General features: G+C 40.5%; 1 long non-coding RNA gene across 2 annotated transcripts in view; it reads right to left on the bottom strand.

Moving 5' to 3' along the window:
• The window catches only part of LOC133062697 (uncharacterized), a 310253-nt gene that overhangs the window by 57033 nt on the left and 226077 nt on the right, over positions 1-27143 (bottom strand). For both annotated transcript variants that reach the window (XR_009694237.1, XR_009694234.1), the window contains one exon: positions 19944-20043. This is a non-coding gene — a long non-coding RNA (uncharacterized LOC133062697). The remainder of the gene's footprint in view (positions 1-19943; positions 20044-27143) is intronic.

Below are 27143 nucleotides of genomic sequence, written 5' to 3'. Positions count from 1 at the left end.
CATTGACAGAAATGTAAGAAAACCATTAGAAAAACAAAAAGGAGAAAATTTTTGGAATCTAGGGCTAAGCAAAGAGTTCTTAGACTTGACACAGAAAGTACAATCTGTAAAAGGAAAATTTGATACAATGGACCACATTGAAATGAAAACTATTGCTATGCGAAAACCCTTCTTAAAAAGATGAAAAGAGAAGCTATACAACAGAAGAAAATATTTGCAAACCACGTATTTAATGTATGACTAGTACCTAAAATATATTAAGCATTACCAACAGAACAAAACCAATGAATCCAATTAGAAAATGGGAAGTGGGATGTTCTGAGAGAACAGCATTGAAACAAGTATACTATCAAGGGTGAAACAGACCACCAGCTCAGGTTGGATGCATGAGACAAGTGCTCAGGGCTGGTGCACTGGGAAGACCCAGAGGGATGGGATGGGGAGGGAGGCAGGAGGGGGGATCGGGATGGGGAACACATGTAAATCTATGGCTGATTCATGTCAATGTATGGCAAAAACCACTACAATATAAAAAAAATAAATAAATAAAACCATTTCGTCTCCAAAAAAAAAAAAGAAAATGGGAAAATATAGGAAGGTTTAGATAATGAGTTATTTATAATGGAATATCATTCAGCAGTCAACTTACATTTAATGAAATACTAAGGCATATATCATAGGAAAATCTCAAAAGCATCATAGTGATCAAGAGAAAAGAACACATGGTTTTACTCTAGAACAGACAGAACTAATCTATTCCGTGGACTCGGAAGTGGCTGTCTGAGGGAGCAGTCGGGGGGGATTACCTGTGAAGGGGCACAAACGAATTTCCTAAACTACTGTCACTGTTTTCTATCTTGCTTGCAGTGTAGGTTACATGGGTATGCACATCTGTCGGTATTCATCAGACTGTACATTTATGATTTGTGCTTGACATTTCATATAAATTTACTTCATTAAAAAGCACAAAAAGACAAAATAAAAAGAAGAAAAAACAATCTTAAGGTTACTGAAGATGCCTTGAAGTTTAATTTTCTTATCTTCCGGGGACTCCCATAAAGATCTGATAGAAAACCATCTGGCTCTTACCCAGTTGAGTCATCACACCCAGTGTACAGTCCAAGGGCATAAACCATAAAAGACAAAAAAAAAAAAAACAAACAAAAAACTATCTGTAATGGGATAGACTCAGCAACCTCAGCAGTCACCTACATCTTTGTCCTTCAATATCACTCTTCCTGTCCTTCTCCCCAGTTAGTCATCAAGTAACCTGTTCCTGTGACCACTCAGTAGCCTGCCTGGCTTATTTCTATTGCATCCTGAACACACTTGTTATTCATTTGACCTTTCTCCCTGCTGTTTTACCAGGTCCCGCCAGGCTGTGCATAATGCTTTGAGCCATATCCTCCAGGGCTGCAGGCAGCTGGTAGAGACAAATACAGACTCCCTTCAGCTCCGGCAGGCTCACAGCTGCTCTGCTGGCTGGCAAATAACTGAGGCAAGAGGAAGCCTGTCCAAGGTGCAGAGACCAGCAGCAAGCAGGCTTTATTTTCAGGCAAGGGAACTACGCAAGTCTTGTTTTCATGTCCAAGTCAGATGTAGTTAGAGGGGATCGGGAAAGGGAGACCAAGAGATCCCAAGGTTCAATAACGAAGGTATTACTGAATGGTTTCTCTAAAAAAACCCTCTCCAGGGTTGCAGCTTTGAAGCATATTAAACTACCTGACTTACAGCTTTTCTACAAAGTAACGTGTCATAGAAATAGCACAAGTTATATAATCAGAAAGAATCAGCTTTAAATTCTTTATCTGTAACTTACTGTGTACATATTTCTGGGGCAAATTCTTTAACTCCTCTGAGCCTCAGTTTCCATACCTGTCAACTCTAGAAAGCAACACTTAGGTGACAGGGTTGGGATCGGATTTAAGTGTTTAATATTTATAAAGCTATCATTGCTGGAATGTGGTAGATGTCCATTCATTTATGAACTAATTCACTAATTCCATTCAACAATTCATTCACTAATTAATCCTATATTTGTATATTCAATAAAAACAGCACCTCGTATTTGCTAGGCACCATTTTAGGATACATCAGTGAACACAGCAAAGCTCCTGCCCTCAAGGAATTATATTCCATTTGGAGAGATAGGCAATGAACAAGTAAGTAAATAAGGACGTACTATAATAAGCATGTAATATAAGAGCAATTAAGGAAAGTAAAGCAGGTTAGGGGTATAGAAAGTGGCATAGGATGCTATTTCTGACCAAAATCCCCCTCTGTGGAGATCACGTGGAAGAGAAGGCAGACTGGCATGAAGGAGCAATGAACTGAAAATCTGTGACTCCTTTCCCCCTGGAATGGTTATTGATATCAGGAGACTTATCAAGCATACTGACTCCATTCAACGGTCTGTTCAGGCAACTATAACCATTCCTGGGTGAATCAACCTAGATCAAAACTCAACACGTTTCTTTATCAACTTCATTCTCCTATAAGCCCCATCAATAACTATACGGAATAGTCTCAAAATTCATAACATTGATATGTCAAATAAATCAACAACAACGAAAAGATGACCAGAGACTACCTGTGTGAAGAAATCAGTTTCCACCCTTTTTCTGATCAAAGTGGAAAGGCATTAATGAGAAAGGGAGCTAAGCCTCCTGAGATGTTTTTAAGTCACAAATGACAGAGTAGCTTCTTTACATGTCCTCTCTGCAGCCCTCCCCTGCCCCCCAGCTTCAGTATTGAGCCCTGAAAAACATGGAGCCAGAATGAAGTCCAGCTTTTAACATTTTATCTATAGCTCTGAACTTGGACCCGTTACAAAGGACAGCTCTGGCATCTGAGACCACTCCTCAGGGCTTACCATTCAAAATCGGAGGCTAAGACACTCCGGCAGTTTGACAGAATTAATCTCTGCTAGCTAACCTCTGCTTCTCCCTCACACAGTATGGACTCACCCAGTATGGCATCGTTGCACAGAAAGGCCCTAAATTCATAACACCGTTCAGAGTTCTGGGGATTACCAGATCCTGCTAACCAAAAGTTGGGAGCCATCGACACTGAATTTTTTGGTCCCTGACAGTGTTGGCCTGAGGATCATCTAAGTTCACCCCTCCACTTAACCAAGTTATTCTGTCTACAAATCGGATCAACTCGGATCATCGTGCAGTCAGTTTCAGCATTGTATGGCATTCAAAAGAAATACCAGTTTAACATTCTCCTCAAAGTTGTGAAAAAGGATGTAAACCTTTCCTGAAGTTGCTTAAAGAAATGCTGAAGCGGTAACTCTTTGGAGGGTACCCTGCACATGCCCTAAGGATCCTCTTTACCTTCCTTGTATTTTCACTGCAACAGTACAGAATATTCATTACAGAAGGGTCTCCCCTGATATCTATATATCTATCTTTTATCTATCTATCTATCTATTTTCTATCCCTTCTCCAGCTCTATCTTTTTTAGCTTTTCTCCTTCATTCATTCTCCTTCATTCTCCTTCTTTTTCATCTTTATACTCAATTGTCCTTATGTGAGTTTCAGATCCATTCTAATGTGAACTAACTTGGCTTTCCCCCAATCCTTCCAATTCAACCACTGTTCTCATTTCCCTGATCTCTGCGAAGTAATCTAGGCCACAGCTCCACAATCGGTGAAGAAAAGTTCCTTCTTTCCCAGCTAGCATGATGGGAAAAAGTTGTGAATAGATAAATGCTATATTTTTATTGGTCTCAAAAGTCATTTCATAAATATTTTTGAGGGCCTCCTCTGTTGGATACCTGTTCACCACGGTAAACAAGTCACAAGCATTTTTTTTCCCCAAGGATCTTACGATCCCCAGGCTCTCACAGTCTGGGGAGGCAGACAAACAGGTCTATAAATGTGGTTCTCAACCGCACTGCTGTTCAACATTCACAAACGAGCTACCGATTTTAGATCAAGCTATAAATTTATTTTTGTTATAGCTGAGGATGCAACCCGTCACTGTGATGTCAGTCAGATGGAATTAGACTGAGAAGGTCTTAGACTGAGAGATGTGATTGAGAGAAAGGTGCCACCTGCTCTAGGCGACTGAAATAGGTGAGGCATAATGTCAAACAGGAGCGATAATCAGATGTCTCGTTTACTGATTCCAAGCAGAAATGCACTCTGCCTATTACACAGAGTGAAGCAAGTCAGAGAGAGGAAAAATATCATATATTAATGTGTATATATATATATATATATACACGGAATCTAGAAAGATGTACTCATGAACCTATTTACAGGGCAACAATGGAGATGCAGATGTAGAGAACAGATTGTGGACACACTGGGGGAAGCAGAGAGTGGGATGAGTTGACAGAGCAGCATGGAAACATATGCATTACCTTGGGGAAAGCAGACAGCCAGTGGGGATTTTCTGTCTGACGCAGAGAGCTCAACCCAGTGCTCTGGGACAACCTAGAGGGGTGGGACGGGGTGCGGGGTGGGAGGGAGGCTCCTAAGGGAGGGGACATATGTATACCTACAGCTGATTCATGTGGATATGGCAGGAACAACATAATATTGGGAAGCAATTATCCTCCAATTAAAAATAACTAAATGTAAACAATGCACTTTGTGCACAGGTAAGAGGGTAGGCAGGAGGGAACTGCTCTCTTCAAACAGTGAAACAGCATTGAGGCGGGTACAAAGAAAAGATGCAATAACTGGGGGTGCTTCTATAGCCAGTTTGAGATATTCGACTGGAGCGGTCATTACCTTTTCACTATTGATGACTTGTTTATGACTGTTTTGAGACTTCTAGTCCCTTCAAAGGAGACACCTGCCCAAATCTGAGTATTCCTAAGTTAGCAGTGAAACAAAGCAAACAGAATCACAAAACGGGAAATTGAAGATCCATGTGGACCTCAGGGAGAGCGACTGTGGAGAGGCTGGTAGGTCTGGGCCAGGGTGGCAGAAGCAAGGAGATGTGACGGACAAGGACAGCCAGAGGGGGCCGGCCTCTGGGTCTCAGAAACATGGTGCTTGTGGGTCTCCCAGGGGGTTTTCCTTCACATGCATGAGTCACAGGGAGCAAAATAATAGCTGTTCCTATTGTTCATTTATCATCAAGTGGGGCTTCCCTGACAGGTCAGTTGGTAAAGAATCTGCCTGCAATGCAGGAGACCCCGTTTCAATTCCTGGGTTGGGAAGATCTGCTGGAGAAGGGACAGGCTACCCATTCCAGTATTCTTGGGCTTCCCTTCTGGCTCAGCTGGTAAAGAATCCGCCTGCAATGCGGGAGATCTGGGTTGGGAAGATCTTCTGGAGAAGGGAAAGGCTACCCACTCCAGTATTCTGGCCTGGAGAATTCCGTGGACTGTATAGTCCATGGGGTCGCAAAGAGTTGGACAGGATTGAGCGACTTTCACTTTCACTTTATCATCAAGTGGCTGAACCAGAATTTGAACTCAGCTCCGTCTGACCCCCAAGCATGCATACTTTCCCACTCTGACATGACTGCCATACAGGCCACATTTTTGTGACAGAGACAGAACTCTGAGTGAGGAGGTCTCTCACTGCATCTGTTCTTTCAAGGGCTAGAACGTTGGGAGTGTTTTTTAAATGCCTATTTCAGCAAATAGGCATTCCGTAAAATGCAGTTTTATTTCTCTTGGTTTGGCATCAAGAAACCCTCAGGGAGTTTCCTCCACTCATTACCCTAAAACGTGTAAGAGCAACAGCTGACGAGGAGGCACCTTAGGCTTGTGTCCCGGGGGTGGCGGGTCCAGAGGAGAGCTGGTCTGTCTGTACAGGGTGTCGCCGCTGCGCCGTGCCAGGGCCTCTTCTATTCTGGGCTCTGACAGAACAACAAAGGCTGCTTCTGTGCTGGTTTCTCACACGTGTATTATTATTCCCTTTCCATACAATTTTCAATGTCCCTTCTGTTTGGCTTTTATGCTCACCTAGAACATTGCTACACAGAATACTGCTCACAGTATTCTACGTAAGTACAGACTGAGTTATGATACGTGTTGGCAGACATCCAGTCATTTTAGTTGCCTTTTACCAGCCCTTTGAAATATTCCCTTGTGCAGCACACACAGGAAGGAAACATCCCCATGAAAACGAAAGAAATATGCACAGAAAGGAAAAGGAAGGAGGAAGCACCTCACTTCTAGGTACCTGAAGGCAAACCGTAATGCCGGAACACTCCCCACCCTGCTCGGTATCAGAGGGATAAACCAACCACCTCTACTTTTGGCCTCTTAATGGCAAGCGAAAAGTGAAAACAGCATCTGTCCGAGGTGTATGGTGGTGTGAGAGTCTCTGGAGGGCTAGGCCATCCACCAGCGTTCTGGTGTGGATTCATCCTTGACTCAGAGCTAGACACCTGCCCGTCCCTACCCACTCACAAACATTAAATTTTAATTTAATATTAAAATTAATATAAATAAATATATAATAAAAACATTATATATTTTCCTACCCAGAAACAGAGGTCCCAAATCAGGTGCAGTCAAAAAGTGCTGTTTCTTCAAAAGAAATTTTGCCCCAAAGTCCAAGAAGTCTAAATCTGTAGAGTCAATAAAAGTAAACCTGCCCAGGTTAAATCAGGAAAAGGCATGTCACCTGTCTCCTCTTCTATCCCCTCCCCTTCCATGGGACTCAGAAGCTCTGCTAAAGCAGGGTTTAATGAAATGTCCAGATCCTTAGGTGACTCTGAAACATCTGTATCATCTGATTCCAAATTACCTTGCCCATGTATATCAGGCCCTCCCCACCTTCCAGATACTGCAAAATTGCACATCAAACTCGGAGATCCCGACAGGTCTTCAGTTCCCCCCTCTGACCTTGCTCACCCATCTCTCCCACCACGGTCAGCCAGTATTTGTTGAATTAATATGCTAGGGGAGCATATACATGAAAAGACGATATGAGCCAGAGCCTGTGCTCAGGGGACACTTTAGTCAAGAGACACACCAAGAGCATGTAAGGAAAACAGTGAACAGTCGAGAGCGGACGCCCCCCAGTCCCATTTCCAAAATCAACGGCCAGAGGACACCCCATGGAGGTAGGGGAGTTTCAGTTTCCCAAAGGATGAGTGAGGATTGGGTAGGCAGAGGGAAGGTGTGGAGGTGAGAGAACTGGATGCCGTTTTGTGGTTAGGGAGGAGAGGATATGGTCTGGAAGGAAGGAAGGGTTAGCATTGAGAGAAACAGGAGCTCAGGATGGACAGATGTGCTGCAGCCAAACTGTGGAGGGCGTTACCAATTGGGGAGAACTAGCTGTGATTTGGTGGGGAGCCATCATCTAGCCTTAACTAGGAGAGTGACATGATAAAAGTGGTAAATGAAGATCTTGAGGAGAGGAATAATGTGATTCGAGTCATAGACTAGAAAATGAGTCTAGCGGTGTTATGCTGACGAAAGACGGAGGCTAGAAGCCTGCGTTAGGAATGAATGAGTTCCCTTCTTTCCTGCTGAGAGAGAGCTGTATCTGCCTACACTCAGCTTCAGAAACGCCCACGTAATTTGTAGCAAATGCTGACACCCATTCTTGTGGCCCTTCTTGTGCAGATGAAAGCAACCCAGTGTTGGGTTTAAAACAAATTCACATGTTTGCAAACAAGTCCATGTAGGGGGGGAAAAACATAAATAAAGCATTCTTACTATTTCACAAACTCAATGACAGTGTCTACTTTTAAACTCTGTTTGTATATTCAATTAAAGTTGTGGCAGCTTTAAAAAAATTTTTTTTATCAACTTCAATTTTCTAAACCTTCCAATTGTAAATGCATTGGTCTCCACGCCTGTCCTGGCAGGGGCAGAGGTCATGTATGGTTTGTATGTAGTTTTTAGGTTGCTAACAACTTTCCTTCCCTCTGTCAGCTCTAGACTTTAGATGACTTGAGCTATTCTTTCTTTGTTATACCCCCTTTGTGCCTGGCTCAGTGCTCTGAGAAGAGTGACCAGCACATGAACATCTGGACTGTGATGCTCTCAGCTCATATTTCCAACAGGTTCCCTCTGTCTTTGCAGAGGTTTCTAGCTTTCTTGCTTAACTGCCTGTGGTTCATCCTGTTTGAAGAAGGGGCAGATATTGCTTCTGGTTGTTTTCTCCAATTTCATGTCATCAGTGATGGATTTGCATCACCCTGTCACAACTTCTCACTCATTTTTTCTCTTCCTGTTTGGCTTTTGGGACTCATCTGCTTCATTGCGATCTTAATTTGGAAGAGAAGGGATTGCATTAAGGGAACAATGGAATCAACAAGTCTGATGTATGAATCAGACAAATTCCTAAAGTGCTTTTCTCCGAGGCAGAATTTGCACACAGAAATTCACATTCATTTAGCTAAAGGCAGAGCGTGTCAAGCTAGTTGCAGGTTTAATAGAGAGGTCAGACCCTTTTCTCTCCGTCTTTCCTACTGAAGACATCATTAGAGCTACAGTAAAATAAGAGAATGTCACAGAATGTCAGCCTAGTCATAGTGCAACTGTTCTGTTTTCATTAGTGACTCAGCTGGTTGCTATGGCAACCCCACTCTAGTATCAAGGATACTAGGGCTGATGCTTTTCCGCCTCTATTTTCAGTTAGGATAAATTGTGCTCCCACCTCATGGGCTCCAGCCATGATATTTATATTTGGGTCATGATAATGGAGCCAGTTGGAAATATGTCTGTTGAAATTCTAGCCAGGTAGAGAGCCTTCCCACTAAAAGGGAGAGTGAATATAGGATTTCTAGGTTTTATTTGAGCACCAATTATCCTGTAGGAGGGAAGGTATTCCCTTCTGCCCTGTCTCGTGGGGAGACTGCAGACCGCTCATGTACTCATTTTTAGTATATGTACTGCTGAAGCGAGTGCTCTCATGTACTCATTCTGCACTTTCTCTAAACTGGCTGACAGGCCCCGGAAAAATTAGGCAATCTATTTTCCATGCTCCCTGACTCACCCAAGGCTCCACCCATTTAAAAGCTGCCTTCTGAGTGTGCTCAATTTCACTTCACTTATTTATTCCCTCATTTATTTATTAACTTCAGAGTAATTATAATGGGGGCTTCCCTGGTAGCTCAGTGGTAGAGAATCTGCCTGTCAATGCAGGAGACATAGGTTTGATCCCTGGGTTGGGACGATCCCTTGGAGAAGGGAATAGCAACCCACTCCAGCATTCTTACCTGGGAAATCACATGGACAGAGAAGCCTGGTGGGCTACAGTCCAAGGGGTTGCAAAAGAGTCCAGAATGACTGAGCAACTAAACGACAACAATTACGATGGACCAAGCATCATGTTAAATAGTTTGGGGTCTAGTACTCACAATAGCTAGAGGGCAGGCCAGGGAAGGAAGCAAGAGTGTAAATAAACGCTTATCATACCATATGACACATGTTTTAGTTGAGGTCTGGGAACGTTTTCAAAGGAAGAAGGAGACAGTAACTCTGCCTGGAAGTCAGTGGGCAGATACTTCGGAAAGGAGGTGATATTTAAGTTGGAGTCTTAGCGAATGTGTTCTCCAGTTGAACATCTCACTGATTCAGAGCTGAGACGAGCCTGAAGGACTCTGGTGACAGTGTTGCCTGGTTGAAAGTTAGCTTGTTCTTTAAAAGTATATGAATTCTCTTGAATCCAAAAGTATCTGCTGGCTACCAGGATGAGTGTCTGTTTTAAAAAGGAAAGACTCTGGAAAGCAAAGCCAGCTTCAGACAATAGTCTCTGGAATCAAAGTACACCCAAGTGAGAGAGTCAACGGATGCGAAGATCTTGTTGTCAGTTAACCTTTTCCCTGGAATTGATATATCATGAAGGCTTCGATTATATCTCTGAAGCAAACAAAGAAAATAAAGACTGAACAACAAAGAAAATGATACTGAACAAAAGAGTTCTATGGTTCTTAGAGCTGGCCGGCTATAAAAGGATCCTTCTTTGCACCTATTTTCTACAAAATTCAGCATTTGGGGACCCTGTGGGATAAATAAAAGCATCTCTTTCTCCTGCATATCAATCATTGTTCAGAAGTGGAGGCAACAGCCTAATGAAGCCATTGCATAGAAGACAGTGTTCTTCATGAAATGTATTGTGGACCAGGGCCTCTTGACGGAACCAACGTTATTTACCATGGACTGGAAAAGTCCTTTCCTACTGAGCCTGTATCACTATGTAGCTCAGATATTCAAGCAGCACCTTCTAAGATGAATGCTCTCAACAGCCTGCCTATAGCAAAGAGTATTGCCAACATGTTCAGAGAAAGGCAAGAAGCGTGCGTCATTGTGTCTGCAGAACAGATCAGGACACAGGTCTGTGCAAGATCAAGAGGCCTCGCCCGCATCCTCTGCCATGAACAGGGTGGGCAGACCTGGGATGGTGAGGATGGTCCTTGCCAAACTGTGCTCCTTAAAATCCAATTAACAATAGAGTCCAGCAACTGCAGCAGCAAGCATCACTGGTATATTGCAAGCATTAAAAAATAATTTACAAAAGTCACTTATATTTTTGCATAGGTAATATATGCCATATGGTACAAAATTCAAAAAGCATCTAAATGTGGACACAGTTCAAGCATGCCTTGTTCCATTCCTGACAGTTCAACATTTTACTTCCTTGGAGAGAACTGCGATTACTAGTTTCCTGTTTCCAGGGATCTCATGCTTGTAGATACATATAAATATTTATGAAGTAGTATAATATTATGCAAACTTTCTGCACTATGATTTTTTTTTCACTTAAAAATATTTCTGGACATCATTCCACATTCCAAATGAGCTGCTTCCTTTTTTTATTTTTTTTAATGAGCCACATCATATTCCACTGAATGGACATATAAGAATTTAACCAACCCCATCTTAATGGATATTGTCTTAGCCCATTTGGGCTGTTTTAACAAAATATCACAGAATGGGCAGGTGATAGACAGCAGAAATTTATTTGTCAAATTCTAGATGCTGCAAGTCCAAGGTCAGGATGCCAGCATGGTCAAATGAGGGCTCTCTTTTGGGTACATAGCCTGTACTTTCTTACTGTATCCTCACATGATGGAAGGGGTGAGGGGTGAGGGGTGAAGGATCTCTCTATTTTATTAGAAAATAATCCATTTCATGAGGGCTCCATCCTCATGACCTCAGCAGCTCCAAAGCCCCCACCTCCTAATACCATCATCCTCAAGGGTAGGATTCAATGTATGAATTTTATGGCATTCAAGCCATAGAAGACATTGAAGGTCATTTTCGATCTTTCACTATCATAAAAAATAGTGCCATGAGTACATCAACCATAAAATTTGTAGAAGTGCAAAGTGCTGAGGGAAAGTGTGTGTATGTGTAATTTTAATAATTTTGAACACCAGTTTTGAATAATTCATTATTCCCTGCTTACTTAAATGCTTAATTTTTCATATGCCAAATGCCAGAAATCTGTTTGGTGTTTGGGGTCCGTTCCACTGACTTGTGTGTTATTCACATGCTAATAGTGCAGAGTTTTATCATTTGTATCTCTGTCAGTTATTAGAGGCAGTTTTAAGTGAAAGTGTCAGTCACTCAGTCATGTCCGACTCTTTGTGACCCCATAGACTGTTGCCCGCCAGGCTCCTCTGTCCATGGGATTCTCCAGGCAAGAATACTGGAGTGGGTTGCCATGCCCTTCTCCAGGGGATCTTCCTGATGGAGGGGTCGAACCCAGGTCTCCTGCATTGCAACGGGCTTACTGGTCTAACTCAACTCTTTCCATTCATCAGTCCCTATTCACCAGTGGCCCAGAAGGGGATTCAGTCTATCCTTTATTGCCCTGCTGGTGATGTGGGAGCTGGTTCCAGTAAGTATTTCTCCCTTGCCAGGAGAGGGTGCTGGAGGGTCAGTGCAGGAGGAAGGAGCATCTTTTCCTGATTTTCTTGGCTTGCTCCTGTGACAATGATGCTTACCTTCAAGCTTGTCTGGCCTGGTGTGTGCTCCCTGTCCAGCAGTCTTAGCGAGCTAGTCCTGGTGGCGTGATTTCCTGCCTTCAGTTCCTTGCCCTGCCAAAGAGTCTGTCTGCCAGCTGTGAACTAGCTCTGGCCCGGGGAGAACTCTGGGACAGAACAGGGACATATTCATGCTACATTTTTTGTTATTTATCTGAAATTCAAATTCAACTAGATATCTCTCTCTCTCTTTTTTTTTTTTTCTTCTAAATCTGGCAATCCTACTCATAATACATACTCACTTCACTGAAGCACTGAGAAACAAATCAGAGAGCGAAGTACTGCACCCTTGAAAATGTTATAGTTGCTCCCTATGCAGGGTATGGTCAAAGGGGATTCCTGCACAGGATCCCACAGATCTTTGGGGTGTCTCGTGCTCTAGAGGGGATGTCTACTGGAGTATTAGTTGGTCTGTATGACAGAAAACTCTAGCTATGGTTGTTAAAAAGATGACTAGCCTCATCATAGTGGAGAATCAACAGCTTCAATGACAGACTGAAGTCAATTGATAGACCCTGAATTCCTTGGTTGGAGGGTAATTTGGGTCTTGTCTTGTTGAAGAGGTACATGATGTAAATCTTTCTCTAAGGCTTCTCCAAAGGACTTGGAGAAAAGTACCCAGATATTAGGGGGATTACCACCCATTGCTCTGAACTGACTGAGTCCCAGATGCCATTGTGACCCACCAACCAGCATGGAGGATACGACTGTAGGTAACAGATGACATCTTACATCTAACAGTGACCATGTAGGCCCAAGGACTCACCTTGTGTTCATTTCTCCAGTACTTGATGTATAATGGGGACAGACATGCTTAGCAATGGATGGAATCCCTACATTGGATTTCAGACCCTGGAATTTCTTCTACTTCCTACCAAAGTAGTGAACCAAAACATGGCATCCTCAGGGAAACTGCTGATATTAACACCATCAAAGACTTCAAAGAAGCAGGGGTCATGAACTATCATTGCCCCATTTAATTTACCTGTTGAACTTGTTCAAAAGTAGGATGGATCTTGGAGAAAGACTATGTACTATCATAAACTTAATCAGGGAATGACTTCCAATTTCAGTTCCTGTCCCAGGGGTAGTATCTCTACTAGATCAAATCAGTACGGTCTCTGGCACTTGATTTCCAGCTTCACAAATTCCTTTCTCTCCATAGGAATTTGTAAAGACCACGTGGAGCAGCTTGCTTTTATCCGGTGTGTCATGGGTCAGTTTCACAGCCTTGCCCTTGGGCTGTGTCGGTCCTCCTGCTTCTTGCTGTAATACAGTTTAGAAAGACCTTGATTACCTTGACATTCCACAATGTCAGTGTAATGGAACACATTGTTCCATTACACTGATGACATGTGCTACTTGGAACTGATGTGCAGAAAATAGCAAGCACTTCAGATGACTTAGGAAGACCTCTGAGAACTTAGGAAGAGAGTAGGCGATAACCCCAAGACGATTCAGGAGCCCCGCACTTCAGTGACATTTCTGAGAGCTCAGTGGTCCTGGGAGTGTTGAAATACCTACTCCAAGATGAAAGACCAGTTTCTGCCCCTTATATCCCTGCCACTAAAAAGAGGTGTGATGTTTGATGGACTTTTTGGATTTTGGAGGCAATATATGCCGCATCTGAATCTGCCGCTTTGATCCACCTGGAGTCTAAGAGAAGGCAATCTGCTCCATGACCTGAGATCCACTAATACTCGTGGTGTGAGGCAAATGAGAGATGGCATATGGATCTCTGGCAAGCACCAATAGAGAATCACAGTGAAGCCTAGGATTTGGGAGCAAATACCTTTCTGAATTTTTTTTTTTTAATTTTGTGAAACAACTTTTGACCTTCTAATAAGCACTGGTAAAGAGCTTGAATCCCTGATCATGTGTCATCAGATTACCATGTGGCCTGAGCTTGCCATCATGAAACTAGCTGTTTCTGACCCACCTAGCCACAAGGTTTACTGTGCTCAGAAATAATACATCGTCAGTTGGAAATGGAATATAAGAGACCAAGCTTGGGGAGATCCAAGGTAGCGGAACAGGAGGCCCAGATGTGGAACACTTAGCCACTATTGCATCATCCCCTATCTATCAGTCCATGGCTTTGGTCACCTGGGATGTTTCTAATAACCAACTATCTGAAAAATAAAGAAAAAAATTCTGATTTACAAATGGGGTCCACCGATTATATTAATATGACCCCAAAGAGGAGAGCTACAGTATTATTCTCAGAAATAACCTTGTAGGGCAGTAGTGAAGGAAAATCAGTCGTAGTGGTCAGAACTATAAGCAGTATATTTAGCTGTATATTTTGCCAGTAAGAGACAGCCAGAAAAACAGATATATTCATAGGTGGTGGCTAACGGTTTGGCTGGATTGTCAGTAACTTAGAAGAAACAAGGGTGAGAGTTTAATGACAAAGAAACCTGAGGAAGAAACATGTGGCTGGACTAAAGATGGTGAACAGTCACAAACAGTGAAGACATTTGTGAACCAAGTAAAAGGTCATCAAAGGGCCTTCACTCCAGAGGAGGATCTTAGTCAGATGAAGAAAAGGACACGTTTTGCATGTCAGTCAGCCTCTTTCCCCCAATGCCTGCTCAGTAGGCCTTTGAGATAAGTGGCATCAGATAAGTGGCATGGTGGCATGGATGAAACCTTACATGGGCTCAACAACATGGACTTCCTCTTACTAAGACGGAGCTGGCTAACTGCTGCGGACTGTTGTGATGTGTGTGACACACATTTGGCAAGTGAGCATATGAAAAGATGCTCAACTTCATTTGTCACAACTGCAAATTAAAAGAGCAGTCACATACCACCGCACACCTTTTAGAATGTTAAAATCCAGAAGCCGACAATCTCAAAGGTGGTGATGCATCAACAGGAACTCTCATTCATTGCTGGTGGGAATGCAAAATGCAGCCCACTCTGGAAGAGAGTTTGACAGTTTCTTACAAAACTAAACACAGTTTTGTCTTAACATATTATCCAGGAGTTACAGTTCAGTTCAGTTCAGTCGCTCAGTTGTGTCCGACTCTTTGCGACCCCATGGGCTGCAGCACACCAGGCCTCCCTGTCCATCACCAACTCCCGGAGTTTACTCAAACTCATGGCCATTAAGTCGGTGATGCCATCCAACCATCTCATCCTCTGTCATCCCCTTCTCCTCCTGCCTTCAATCTTTCCCATCAGGGTCTTTTCAAATGAGTCAGTTCCTCGCATCAGGTGGCCAAAGTATTGGAGTTTCGGCATCAACATCTGTCCTTCCAATGAACACCCCGGACTGATCTCCTTTAGGATGGACTGGTTGGATCTTCTTGCAGTCCAAGGGACTCTCAAGAGTCTTCTCCAACACCACAGTTCAAAAGCATCAATTCTCCGGTGCTCAGCTTTCTTTATAGTCCAACTCTCACATCCATACATGACCACTGGAAAAACCATAGCCTTGACTAGACAGACTGTTGGCAAAGTAATGTCTCTGCTTTTTAATAGGCTATCTAGGTTGGTCATAACTTTCCTTCCAAGGAGTAAGTGTCTTAATTTCATGGCTGCAATCACCATCTGCTGTGATTTTGGAGCCCAAAAAAATAAAGTCTGACACTGTTTGCACTGTTTCCCCATCTATTTCCCATGAAGTGATGGGACCGGATGCCATGATCTTAGTTTTCTGAATGTTAAGCTTTAAGCCAACTTTTCCCACTCTCCTCTTTCACTTTCACTGAGAGGCTCTTTAGTTCCTCTTCACTTTCTGCCATAAGGGTGGTGTCATCTGCATGTCTGAGGTTATTGATATTTCTCCCAGGAATCTTGATTCCAGCTTGTGCTTCTTCCAGCCCAGCGTTCCTCATGATGTACTCTGCATATAAGTTAAAGAAGCAGGGTGACAATATACAACCTTGATGTACTCCTTTTCCTATTTGGAACCAGGCTGTTGTTCCATGTCCAGTTCTAACTATTGCTTCCTGACCTGCATACAGGTTTCTCAAGAGGCAGGTCAGGTGGTTTGGTATTCCCATCTCTTTCAGAATTTTCCACAGTTTATTGTGATACACACAGTCGAAGGCTTTGACATAGTCAATAAAGCAGAAATAGATGTTTTTCTGGAACTCTCTTGCTTTTTTGATGATCCAGCAGATGTTGGCAATTTGATCTCTGGTTCTTCTGCCTTTTCTAAAACCAGCTTGAACATCTGGAAGTTCAAGGTTCACACCTAGGTATTTACCTAATTGAGCTTAAAGCATGTCCACACATGAAGGTTATGGCAATTGTATAATCATTGCCAAAACCTTGAAGCAACCAAGATGGTCTTCAGTAGATAAACAGATAAACTGGTACATTCACACAATGGGATATTATTCAACCATATGATTCAGAATTGACCTATTAAGCCATTAAAACGTCACAGAAGAACCTTAAATAATATTGCTAAGTAAGGGAAATAAGTTTGAGATGGCTATATACTGTTATGTACTGATTCAAATTAGATGACATTCTGGAAAAAGCAGAACTATAGAGACAATTTAAAAAAATCACTGGTTAGGAGTTTGGAGAAGAGAAAATTGAAAAGGTAAAACATGGAAGAAGTGAAACATAGATGAAACTGTTCTTTATGATGCTGTTAGAGTGGGTACATTGACATGTGTTTGTTAAACCTACAGAATCTTAAAATACAAAGAGCAAAACTTAATGTATACACATTAAAGATCATTTATTCCCCTGGTTCAGGGAATCCCAGGGAAAAATGCAGTTTATTACAAGAGAACCTAAGTGTATTACAAATGTATGAAACAACCTCAAAGAAAGGGGTGAAGGAAAAAGTGCTGACCTAAATAACTGTGGAAATGGAGTTGTTTTTGTTTTTTTAAGACTAAAGGCCAAAAGAATTGCACAGAAGTCCTGACTCTAGTTGATACAGCTTTTTCTCCCCCGTCATGGGTGTATGTATTAACAATTTTGACTCTGCTTTATGCATATACTGGAACTAAAACTTAAGTAAACAGATGGCAGATGGTGGGATCTAGGCTTTTCACTGTTTGAGGGGAAATATACAGATCAGCAAAAAGAGTGGGCTAGCATGGTCCATTTGGTAATAAAGACATCAGTAAGTACTCAATTTAATTTGCAATAGGTACTGGTGATTACATTTAGAAATGTATACAGACATGTGTAGACAGCACATGTAGATACACGTCAGTACACACACTCATATTGCTTTGTCAGCTGAGAGGATCTAAACAGAATGACACCCCTTTAGCATCAGCATATAGCACCCAGATCTGGGTTTCTAATCCATCCCCCAAGAAAAGGAAACAGGGCTCTTTGAAGAGATGCCTGTCTTTAGGACTTGGGCAGGAAAAACACAAGATGAGCTTAGAGTGGCTTGTCAGCCTGAAGTGCCAGAAATAAATAAGTGCTCAAAAACAGATAAAGGAAGACACTGATGAATGGCAAAGGGGCACAGGAGCCAGAGGAAAGAGCTCCTGCCAGCCGAAGCTGGAACACTTCAAACGACAAAGTAGTATTGGATTATAATCCAAAATATAAAATGGACATTCATGAGCACATGCTGATACAAATGACTGAAAAATAAATAAATAAGGAAGGAGAGACAAATGTCTCATATAGAAGAATTCCAAGTAAATCACACTGCTATTCCTAAAGGGGACAGAGTAAAATGCCACCCCTTAGGTGTATTCTTAATAAGGAAGGAGAGACAAACATCTCATACAGGAGAATTCCAAGTAAATTACATAGATACTCCATCTTAAAGGGAACAGAGCATAAACCCTACCCCTGAGCCTTATGATCTATTCTCAAAGAATACAGTATGGAAAGACAGAAGGAAGAGGAATCTTACATTGGAGAACCCTGACAAACTCTACTTCAGCCAGTGATCAAGGGCAGTATTGTCAGTGATAAACCATATCAATAGTATATGCCCTTGATATCACGTAACTAAAATATTAATTTACCTCTGCTCTTTCTCCTTAAAATCCTAAAATCCATGTGTGCGTGCTAAGTCGCTTATGTCGTGTCTGACTCTTTGTGACCCTATGGTCTGTAGCCTGGCAGGCTCCTCTGTCCACGGGGATTCTCCAGGCAAGAATACTGGAGTGGGTTGCCATGCCCTCCACCAGGGCATCTTCCCAACCCAGGGATCGAACCCACATCTCCTGGGTCTTCTGCATTGCAGGTGGATTCTTTACTGCTGAACCACCGGGGAAGCCCCCTAAAATCCATCAGTTCAGTTCAGTTCAGTTGCTCAGTTGTGTCCAACTCTCTGCGACCCCATGAATCGCAGCACGCCAGGCCTCCCTCTCCATCACAAACTTTTGGAGTTTACTCAAACTCATGCCCATCGAGTCGGTGATGCCATCCAGCCATCTCATCCTCTGTCGTCCCCTTCTCCTCCTGCCCCCAATCCCTCCTAGCATCAGCGTCTTTTCCAGTGAGTCAACTCATCGCATGAGTTGGCCAAAATACTGGAGTTTCAGCTTCAGCATCAGTCTGTCCAATGAACACCCAGGACTGATCTCCTTTAGGATGGACTGGTTGGATCTTCTTGCAGTCCAAGGGACTCTCAAGAGGCTTCTCCAACACCACAGTTCAAAAGCATCAATTTTTCAGCACTCAGCTTTTTTCATAGTCCAACTCTCACATCCATACATCACCACTGAAAAAAACATAGTCTTAACCAGATGGACCTTTGTTGGCAAAGTAATGTCTCTGTTTTTTAATATGCTGTCTAGGTTGGTCGTATCTTTCCTTCCAAGGAGTAAGTGTCTTTTAATTTCATGGCTGCAGTCACCATCTGCAGTGATTTTGGAGCCCAAAAAAATAAAGTCTGACACTGTTTCACTGTCTCCCCATCTACTTCCCATGAGGTGGTGGAACCAGATGTCATGATTTAGTTTTCTGAATGTTAAGCTTTAAGCCAACTTTTTCCACTCTCCTCTTTTACTTTCATCAAGAGGCTTTTTAGTTCCTCCTCACTTTCTGCCATAAGGCTGGTGTCATCTGCATATCTGAGGTTATTGATATTTCTCCTGGCAATCTTGATTCCAGCTTGTGCTTCTTCCAGCCCAGCATTTTTCATGATGTACTCTGCATGTAAGTTAAAGAAGCAGGGTGACAATATACAACCTTGATGTACTCCTTTTCCTATTTGGAACCAGGCTGTTGTTCCATGTCCAGTTCTAACTATTGCTTCCTGACCTGCATACAGGTTTCTCAAGAGGCAGATCAGGTGGTCTGGTATTCCCATCTCTTTCAGAATTTTCCACAGTTTAATGTGATACACATAGTTGAAGGCTTTGGCATAGTCAATAAAGCAGAAATAGATGTTTTTCTGGAACTCTCTTCCTTTTTTGGTGATCCATCGGATGTTGGCAATTTGATCTCTGGTTCCTCTGCCTTTTCTAAAGCCAGCTTGAACATCTGGAAGTTCACGGTTGCTGAAGCCTGACTTGGAGAACTTTGAGCATTACTTTACTAGCGTGTGAGATGAGTGCAATTGTGTGGCAGTTTGAGCATTCTTTGGGATTGCCTTTCTTAGGGATTGGAATCCCTAAGATCCTAACCTCAGTCTAATAATGAGGGAAAACATCAGACAATTTCACATGCAGGAGCATCCTACTATTCTTCTTAGAAATTGTCAAGGTCATCGAAAACAAGGACAGTCTAAGAAACTGAGTTGGAGGAAACCTGAGAACTATAAGTATATGGTATCTTGGATGGGATCCTAAAATAGAATAAGGACATTAGGTAAAAACCAAGGAACTATGAATAAACCATGGATTTTAGTTAATAATGGCATACCAATATTGTTTTATTAGTGTAACAAATGTACCACACTAATCTAAGATATAAATAATAGGGGAAACTGTGTATAGAGAGATATATGAGAACTTTCTGTATTACTTGGTTTGTTTTTCTATAAATCTTAAACGGTTCTAAAAGTAAAGTCTATTGATAAAAAATATTGAGAGAAAAATATAAAGATGGAATAAATGTTTTTTTAGACTTACAAAACCTGAAAAAATCCATCAGCAGCAGATATGCAGCACAAGAAATGTTAGAGAAGATCCTTTAAGCGGAGGTACAATGATACCAGATGGAAACCCAGGCCTGTACAAAGGAATAAAAAGCACCAGAAATGGTAACTTATGTGGGTAGAGTTTTTTCTTATTATTTAAATTTCATTTAAAAATAGGAAACTCTTTTAAACAAAGACAAAAATGATATACTGCAGAGTTTATAATATCTGTATAAATTTTATGCCAGCTTGAGGATAAAGGCAAAGAAGGGAGAAACAGGACTAAATTGTTAAAAGATTTTAACTCTATAAATATTAAAGGTACACTGTAATAAGATAAAGATACACACTATATCCTAAAACAACCATTAAAATAACAAAGTTATGTCTAATAAGCCAAAGAAAAAGATAAAATTAAATAATAAATATATTCAATTAAGCTATGACAAGGCAGAGAAAAGGAAAAGGAAAAAATGAACAAAGATAGATGGGTCAAATTAAAAAATCAAGGTGATAGATTTAAACCCAATGATATCAATATTCACATTAAATATAAATGGTATAAAAACACCAATTAAAGGTGGAGATTGTTAGATAGCTTAAAAAAGGAAGACCAAACTTTTAATATAAAGACATGAACAAGTTAAAAATAAATGAATGGAACACATTAACACCAAATGAAAGAAAAGTGAAATGACTATATTAATATAAAGGTAGATTTCAGAGCAAAGAATATTACTCAGGACAAAGGCCATTATACTGTGATGATAAAAGTGTCAATTAATGCACACTATATTAAATTTTAAATATTTAAGAACCTAATTACAGAATATAAATTCTCATTATTCCACTTTTTCACTTTCAAAAAGTTGGCAAGATATAAGGATTGTATGGTCCATTCGAACAGAACTAAGTGTATTGTCTCAAGACTTTGACTATCAAGTTTTGCTGGTTTTCTCAGCCATTCAATATATTATTCAATTTTGAACAGTATGAGTCAATGCTGATGAATTTTTAAAAGGGTGATATTCTGACATTTGCTGTGATTGTCTTCATACATATTTTATGAGAAAATACAAATAAGGGAGAACAGAGTCTGCCTTTACTTTAACTTCAAATGTTAGTTGTTGATGGGACGAATCAAGGATTATTATAATGAAAGTTCTGTGGTATTTTTCACATAAAATTCAGAATGGTGTGGTGTCACCATATTGACTGAATATGAAGAGCTTCCTCTTAGGGTGACATGACAGCAGCAGAACTGTTAAAAATAATGCCTCTGTGAGTCATTTGACATTGATTTTTTTTTTAATCTTCACTTCCTGAGGATTTTTTAAAGTCTTACACAGCCAGAGTGCAGTAACATGATATTTCTATCCAATGGTGTGAAACAGAGATGATATCCCAAAGGTCACTCCATTTCTGGCCAGAAGACTGTACATCTGAGGGAGGTCTGAGAAGTCTTACAAGTGACTGATGACATAATAATTCAATATTACACTTATTGTTCCTTTTGATTTCAAAAGACTCACATTACAAAACGTTTAAGACTGAGGTTAGTCTTGGACCTATTTCTAGCTATTTGAACATTTCCTGGTTTGCCTACTGATTCTACTGACAATTCAGAAATTCAAGAGATGTTACAAAATTTAATAATATTTTCCAAGATTTTGAAGGTCATTGGTCATGGCTTTGCTGGTCCAGTGTTTATTATTCATTTACATACTCTTAAATGTTTTCCAAACCTCACTGGTTTCCAAAGGACCTCTCAACCATTTTCTATCCTAACAAATGAATACAGAAGAGGAATTTCCCTTCTACTAATAAACATGATGTAAGGTTCACATCCACATATCCTTATATAATTTTATATCTATATCAATCACCATTAACTGACCTACTTTCCTAAATAACTTCAAATTAACTAGTGATTGTAAATTTAGCCCTAGAACCTGATAACAGCTCTCGATAACCTCTGTGGTTGAAAGGAAGCTATTCATTGGAGGGCCTAAAGGATACCACGTTACCCTGGTTTGTCTAATGAAGCATTTTTCTTTTGCAAGCTGTTGTGCTTGCCTTGTGTGTATATCACATGAACTGAACAGGGTTTTCAGGGGGCTGAGGGAGAGAAGAGGCAGAGGAGTGAGAGATCAATGGGAGACAGGGCTGGAAGAGTGGAAGCTACTACAGGAAGATATTTTAGGGGAAGAGCTGGGATGATCTACGGACATAAAGGATGCTTTTGGTGTATGATGTGCAAACAATCCCTTCATGCCCCTCAAAAACAAACTAGCAAACATATATATTCAGTTCAGTTCAGTCACTCAGTCATGTCAGATTCTTTGCCACAGCATGCCAGGCCTTCCTGTCTATCACCAACTCCTGGAATTCACCCAAATTCATGTCCATTGAGTCGGTGATGCCATCCAACCATCTCATCCTCTGTTATCCCCTTCTCCTCCTGCCTTCAATCTTTCCCAGCATCAGGGTCTTTTCAAATGAGTCAGCTCTTTGCATCAGGTAGCCACAGTATGGGGGTTTTCAGCTTCAACATCAGTCCTTCCGATGAACACCCAGGACTGATCTCCTTTAGGATGGACTGGTTGGATCTCCTTGCAGTCCAAGGGACTCTCAAGGGTCTCTCCTACATATGTATTAGACATCTCTAGTTTTATTTGGGGATGCATGCTAAGACTGGACTCAGGGAGAAAGAAGCATGGCCTGAGGGGCTGAGTGACAATCAGATTACTCCTGGAAGCAGCACCTCCAAAGCAAAGGAAAAGAAAGTTGTCCACTTTTTATGGCTGCTCTTTCATTTCTCTGCTGCTTTCAAGATGCCAGAGTTTATAGGTGAAGAAAAGAGAAATGAGAGTTTATGGAGAAATGAGATGAGCTTAACCTCTTTGGAGAGGAAATGATGAGTCATTTGCCATGAGAGTTGACTAGATAAGGATTTTTTAAAAAAATTCTTCCTGTGTTGCTCACAGAAACAGAATAACTGAAGTGTTTTAATAAGTTCTCATTTCAGTGGCTAATCATACACCGATGTGACCGCAGTAGAACAAAGTAGAGGGCTTTTTTAAACCGTAGCACAACTCAAGGGGAAGAGAGAGTGCTTGGAAAGCCTAAATGGGGGCAAGATGGCTTGCATGTTGTTCCAACGAGAGAAAAATGTGTTCAGACATTTTTACAAAATCTGCTGAGAAGAGGTAAGTTGCTTTTATATTTTTTTGGTGAAGAAGCCAGTTCAAATTCAATTCTGAGATAAGGCTTTGGGGGAAGTGAAGCACAGTGACTGAGCTGAGTTAGGGGTACAGGGGACAGAGGTCAGCAAGGGTAGGCTTCAATCTGGCCTGAAGCCTATAAGCTGGTCAATAGTCAGGGGAAATCTGACTAGCTACTAAAGTGAAGTTTTTCTTCCTTGGAAGCAGGCTCTATGTCTCAGTCAAATTTGTATTTCCCTAAGACTTTACAAATTCAAGCACTGGGTAGATTTAAATGTGAGAGCTAGACTTCCAGGTTCTCTTGGAAGAAGACAGTCTGGTTTGGTAACTTTTGTCAGTGAGAATGGGATTGTAAACTCCCATCCCAGGCTCACCTGTGACAAATATGTGGCAAATCACTATATTTAATTTTTACTCACTTCTTCCTTTCTATAAAGAACGTTCACATTGTTACAAACATTCCTCCCCCTAAAAGTCGGACCCTTGCTTACTAAGCTATTTGGGGGCAGGAGGGGTCACTTCCTGTGGCATGATCCCAAATCATTGTTAGAATTTCCTTTATAATGTGGCACAGATTTGAGATGACATCTCAGAAATGGATTACTCTAAGGTATGTGATGGCTATACAGAAAGAAAAATGTATCAGCAATCCTATAACCAACAGATTTTCTTCAAATCTCATACCTATGCCTTCTTCAAATCTCGTATCTATGCCTTACCTTCCTCTTCTCTGATTCTGTAATTACCTCTCCTTCCTCACTTTTTGCTCACTTGTGAATCTACTGAAATCCAGGCTGCAGATTCATTGCTCCATTAAAACTGTTCTTGTCAAAGACACCATTGAGCTCCATGTGGCAAAATGCAATAGACAAATCTGCCAACCTCATTTATTGAAACTCTACTGGAGCTAGATATTATTGGCCCAGCATCCTCCTCTTTTAAAAAAAAAAAAATCTTAAATATTTTACACATGTTGATTAACATGTGGTTTTATAAATATATTTGGTTTTCTCTGTTGTGATTTATTTATACTTAGAGTCATACTATGCATATTCTTTTTCAAAGTGTTTTATTGGAGTATAGCTGCCTTACAATGTAGTGTGAGTTGGTACTGTACAGCAAAGTGAATAAGCTATATCTGTACATACATCCCCTCTTTTTTGGATTGCCTTCCTATTTAGTTCACCACAAAGCACTGAGTGGATTCCTCTGCTACACAGCAGGGTCTCATTAGTTATCTGTGGCTATATAATTTAAATGTGCAAAAGGGCCCATCATTAAAAAAAAGAAAAGTCCATGCAGTTTTTGATTTAAAAAATAAAAATACAGGATACCCAGTTAAACTTGAATTTCAGATAAACAATGCTTTTTTAAAATATAAGTATATCCCATTTAATATAAGAGGTATATTATGCTAAAAAAAAAAGTATTTGTTGTTTATCTGAAATTCAAACTTAACTGAGGTATTTTGTATTTTTTCTGGCAACTCATGCAACCATATCCCATGCCTTATCCAACTCTCCAGAAGCAGTGAATTTTAATTTTTAAAAAGCAGTTTCTTCTGGGAATGAGCTCCTTATTTCTAAATATTTTAAAACCTCCTGATTTTTTACTTTATCCGTTTGCTTCTGTGATGATGAATGAGGATTTAGTTCCCTTGCATGATTCCCTTTCTCCTTTCCCCACTTTTTTGCAATAGAATCATACTTGCTATGTTAATTGCTGTTTCCTTAACAAGCTTTCTAAAATACCAACAGCTTCAAATTCTTATTCCATCAACTACAGGTCTTCTGACTTTTTGTAATGTGAGGGAATTAGTGCTGCTGCCCTATTGTTTATCTCTTCTTTCCACTTCCACCTCCTACTTTCTGTCTTCTGTACTCATTCTATGGATAAAGCAAGATTGATGGTATTTACCATTGGTTCTACAACAGGAACTAGGCTTATATTTTGATTCTAAAAACTACAAGTCAATAAAGTGCTTACATTATTTTGACACCCTACCAATGCAGTTTTCATACTCTGTTACATTAAAATCTATTGATCTCATACTTTTGGGAGCTCTTTTGCTTGTGTGTGATGTAATACCATGCACTGGTTATTTAGACAATGTTGATTCAGTGAATTATGCATATCTTCCAAATGTTGACAATATCAATATTTTACAATATCAAAAAAATAACATTTGTTAATACTACCACTGATCTCATCAGGAAGGTCTTTAAGTATCGAGAATCTGTCAGGTTTGTGGTAGCGGATACAAGTTTTCCAAGATTGTCATTTCTGCTTGACAGTTTGCATTTTATCAGTGGCAATAAATACTGTCAGTTCTTTTCTTTGAAGCGATGGGCTCATTTCATTCATTTTAGGAAATGTCTGCCAAAATTCCAAGTTTGAATAATCAGAGTTTGTCTATCAATTGTTAACTCAAGTAAAAATAGTGCTTCATAGCAAAAGCATCTAATTTAGCTCACAAACAGCTGCACAAGTGCTTGTCCCCAAGAACACCTTCATGCTGCCATTGATGGAGGGTTCTGCACGTTTGTTTTGATGCGAAGAATATTTAAAAAGACATGCTCAAGAGTCAAGATGAATAAAACTAACAATTTTTGCTGCTTTGTCTATGACATCTTAAAATAAAGGGTGGTGGGGTTTTTTTTGTTTGTTTGTTTGTTTTTATTTTTGGTTGTTTTCATCAGAGTGCATGGCAGAGAATTCAGTGCCTGTTAGTACTGCTTGGTAGCACCAATTCATTTATGCTAGTAAGCAGTTTTAACCATCTTGGCTTATGCAAATTTCAAAGACATGCAAAAGGCATATCTTAGCAGTATTATGAAGAGTGTCGATCTCAGATCTCCATCTCACAGAGTCCCTGAAGATGTCTCTGTGTTTCCTAGGAATCTGTGGAGCCCAGTTTGAAATCCATTCTGGGTCTGGAGACCTCCCTCTCAGCACCCTTTAACTTCCTTCTCTTTGAGCAAAATCCCCAGACTTCCCTTCACAGGCGTGAGTTAGCAATTCTGTTATTTGGATCCCACGTAGTCTTTTTGTTGTTATTTACCCCTTGATTTATTACCACAGGAAAAAGGCATAAGGGAGGCAAAGTTTTCTGAGTCCTTGTATACATAAAGTATCTTTATTCTATCTTCACACATGATGGTTTAGCTGGGTATGGAATTACAGCTTGAAAATCATCTTCCTTTGAAACTTTGCATTGTTCTACTGTCTTCCAGCCCTTGGTCTTGCTAATTGCAAAGTCTGATGAGAGGGTGATTCTTATTTCTTTATAAGTTGTTTCCTCCATATCCCATTGAGAAAGCATTTCAGATCATGTTTATATCCTTGGTGTTTCTACATTTCAACGAGATGTGCCTAGGTGTGGGTCTTTTATTTCTTTCATCCATGTAGGACTTCAAATCCTGTAAAACCCGTAGACTTTTAAATCTGTCTCTCTGAAATATCCCTGCATTATTTCTTTGATAGTTTATTACTTGTTTTCTCTTTCCAGCACTTCCATTAGTCAGTTTTTGTATCCCATGTCATCTTTTTATTGTTATTTACCCCTTGATTTATTACCACAGGAAAAAGTCATATGGGAGGCAAAGTTTTCTGAGTCTGTAGTTTTTCTTTCTTTATTATTTCTTTCTTTCATGTTCTTTAGTTTTCTTTCTATGTTGCTTATTTTTATTTGTAAATAGTATTTTCTGTCTCTGACTTTTTCTTCTACTTTCTGATATTTCCATTTTGATTTGTAATGCTTCTATTGAATGTTGTACTTTGGCAGTCATATTTTATTATTCAAAACATCTTTCTTTTGTTTTGATTATTCCTTTTTTTTGCTGCAATCTTTTTGAAGATTTTTCTGTTCCATATATTAATATTTCACTTCCTCCAGTGTCATATTTACCTATTATTTATCATTATCTCTTTGTGTTGGACACTTTCTTAAAATCTAGTGATCTTTAACT

The sequence above is a fragment of the Dama dama genome, chromosome 9 (assembly GCF_033118175.1).
Source record: "Dama dama isolate Ldn47 chromosome 9, ASM3311817v1, whole genome shotgun sequence".
Lineage (NCBI taxonomy): Eukaryota > Metazoa > Chordata > Mammalia > Artiodactyla > Cervidae > Dama > Dama dama.
Note: the sequence above shows the minus strand (reverse complement) of the source record. Positions and strands in the feature narration are given on the sequence as shown.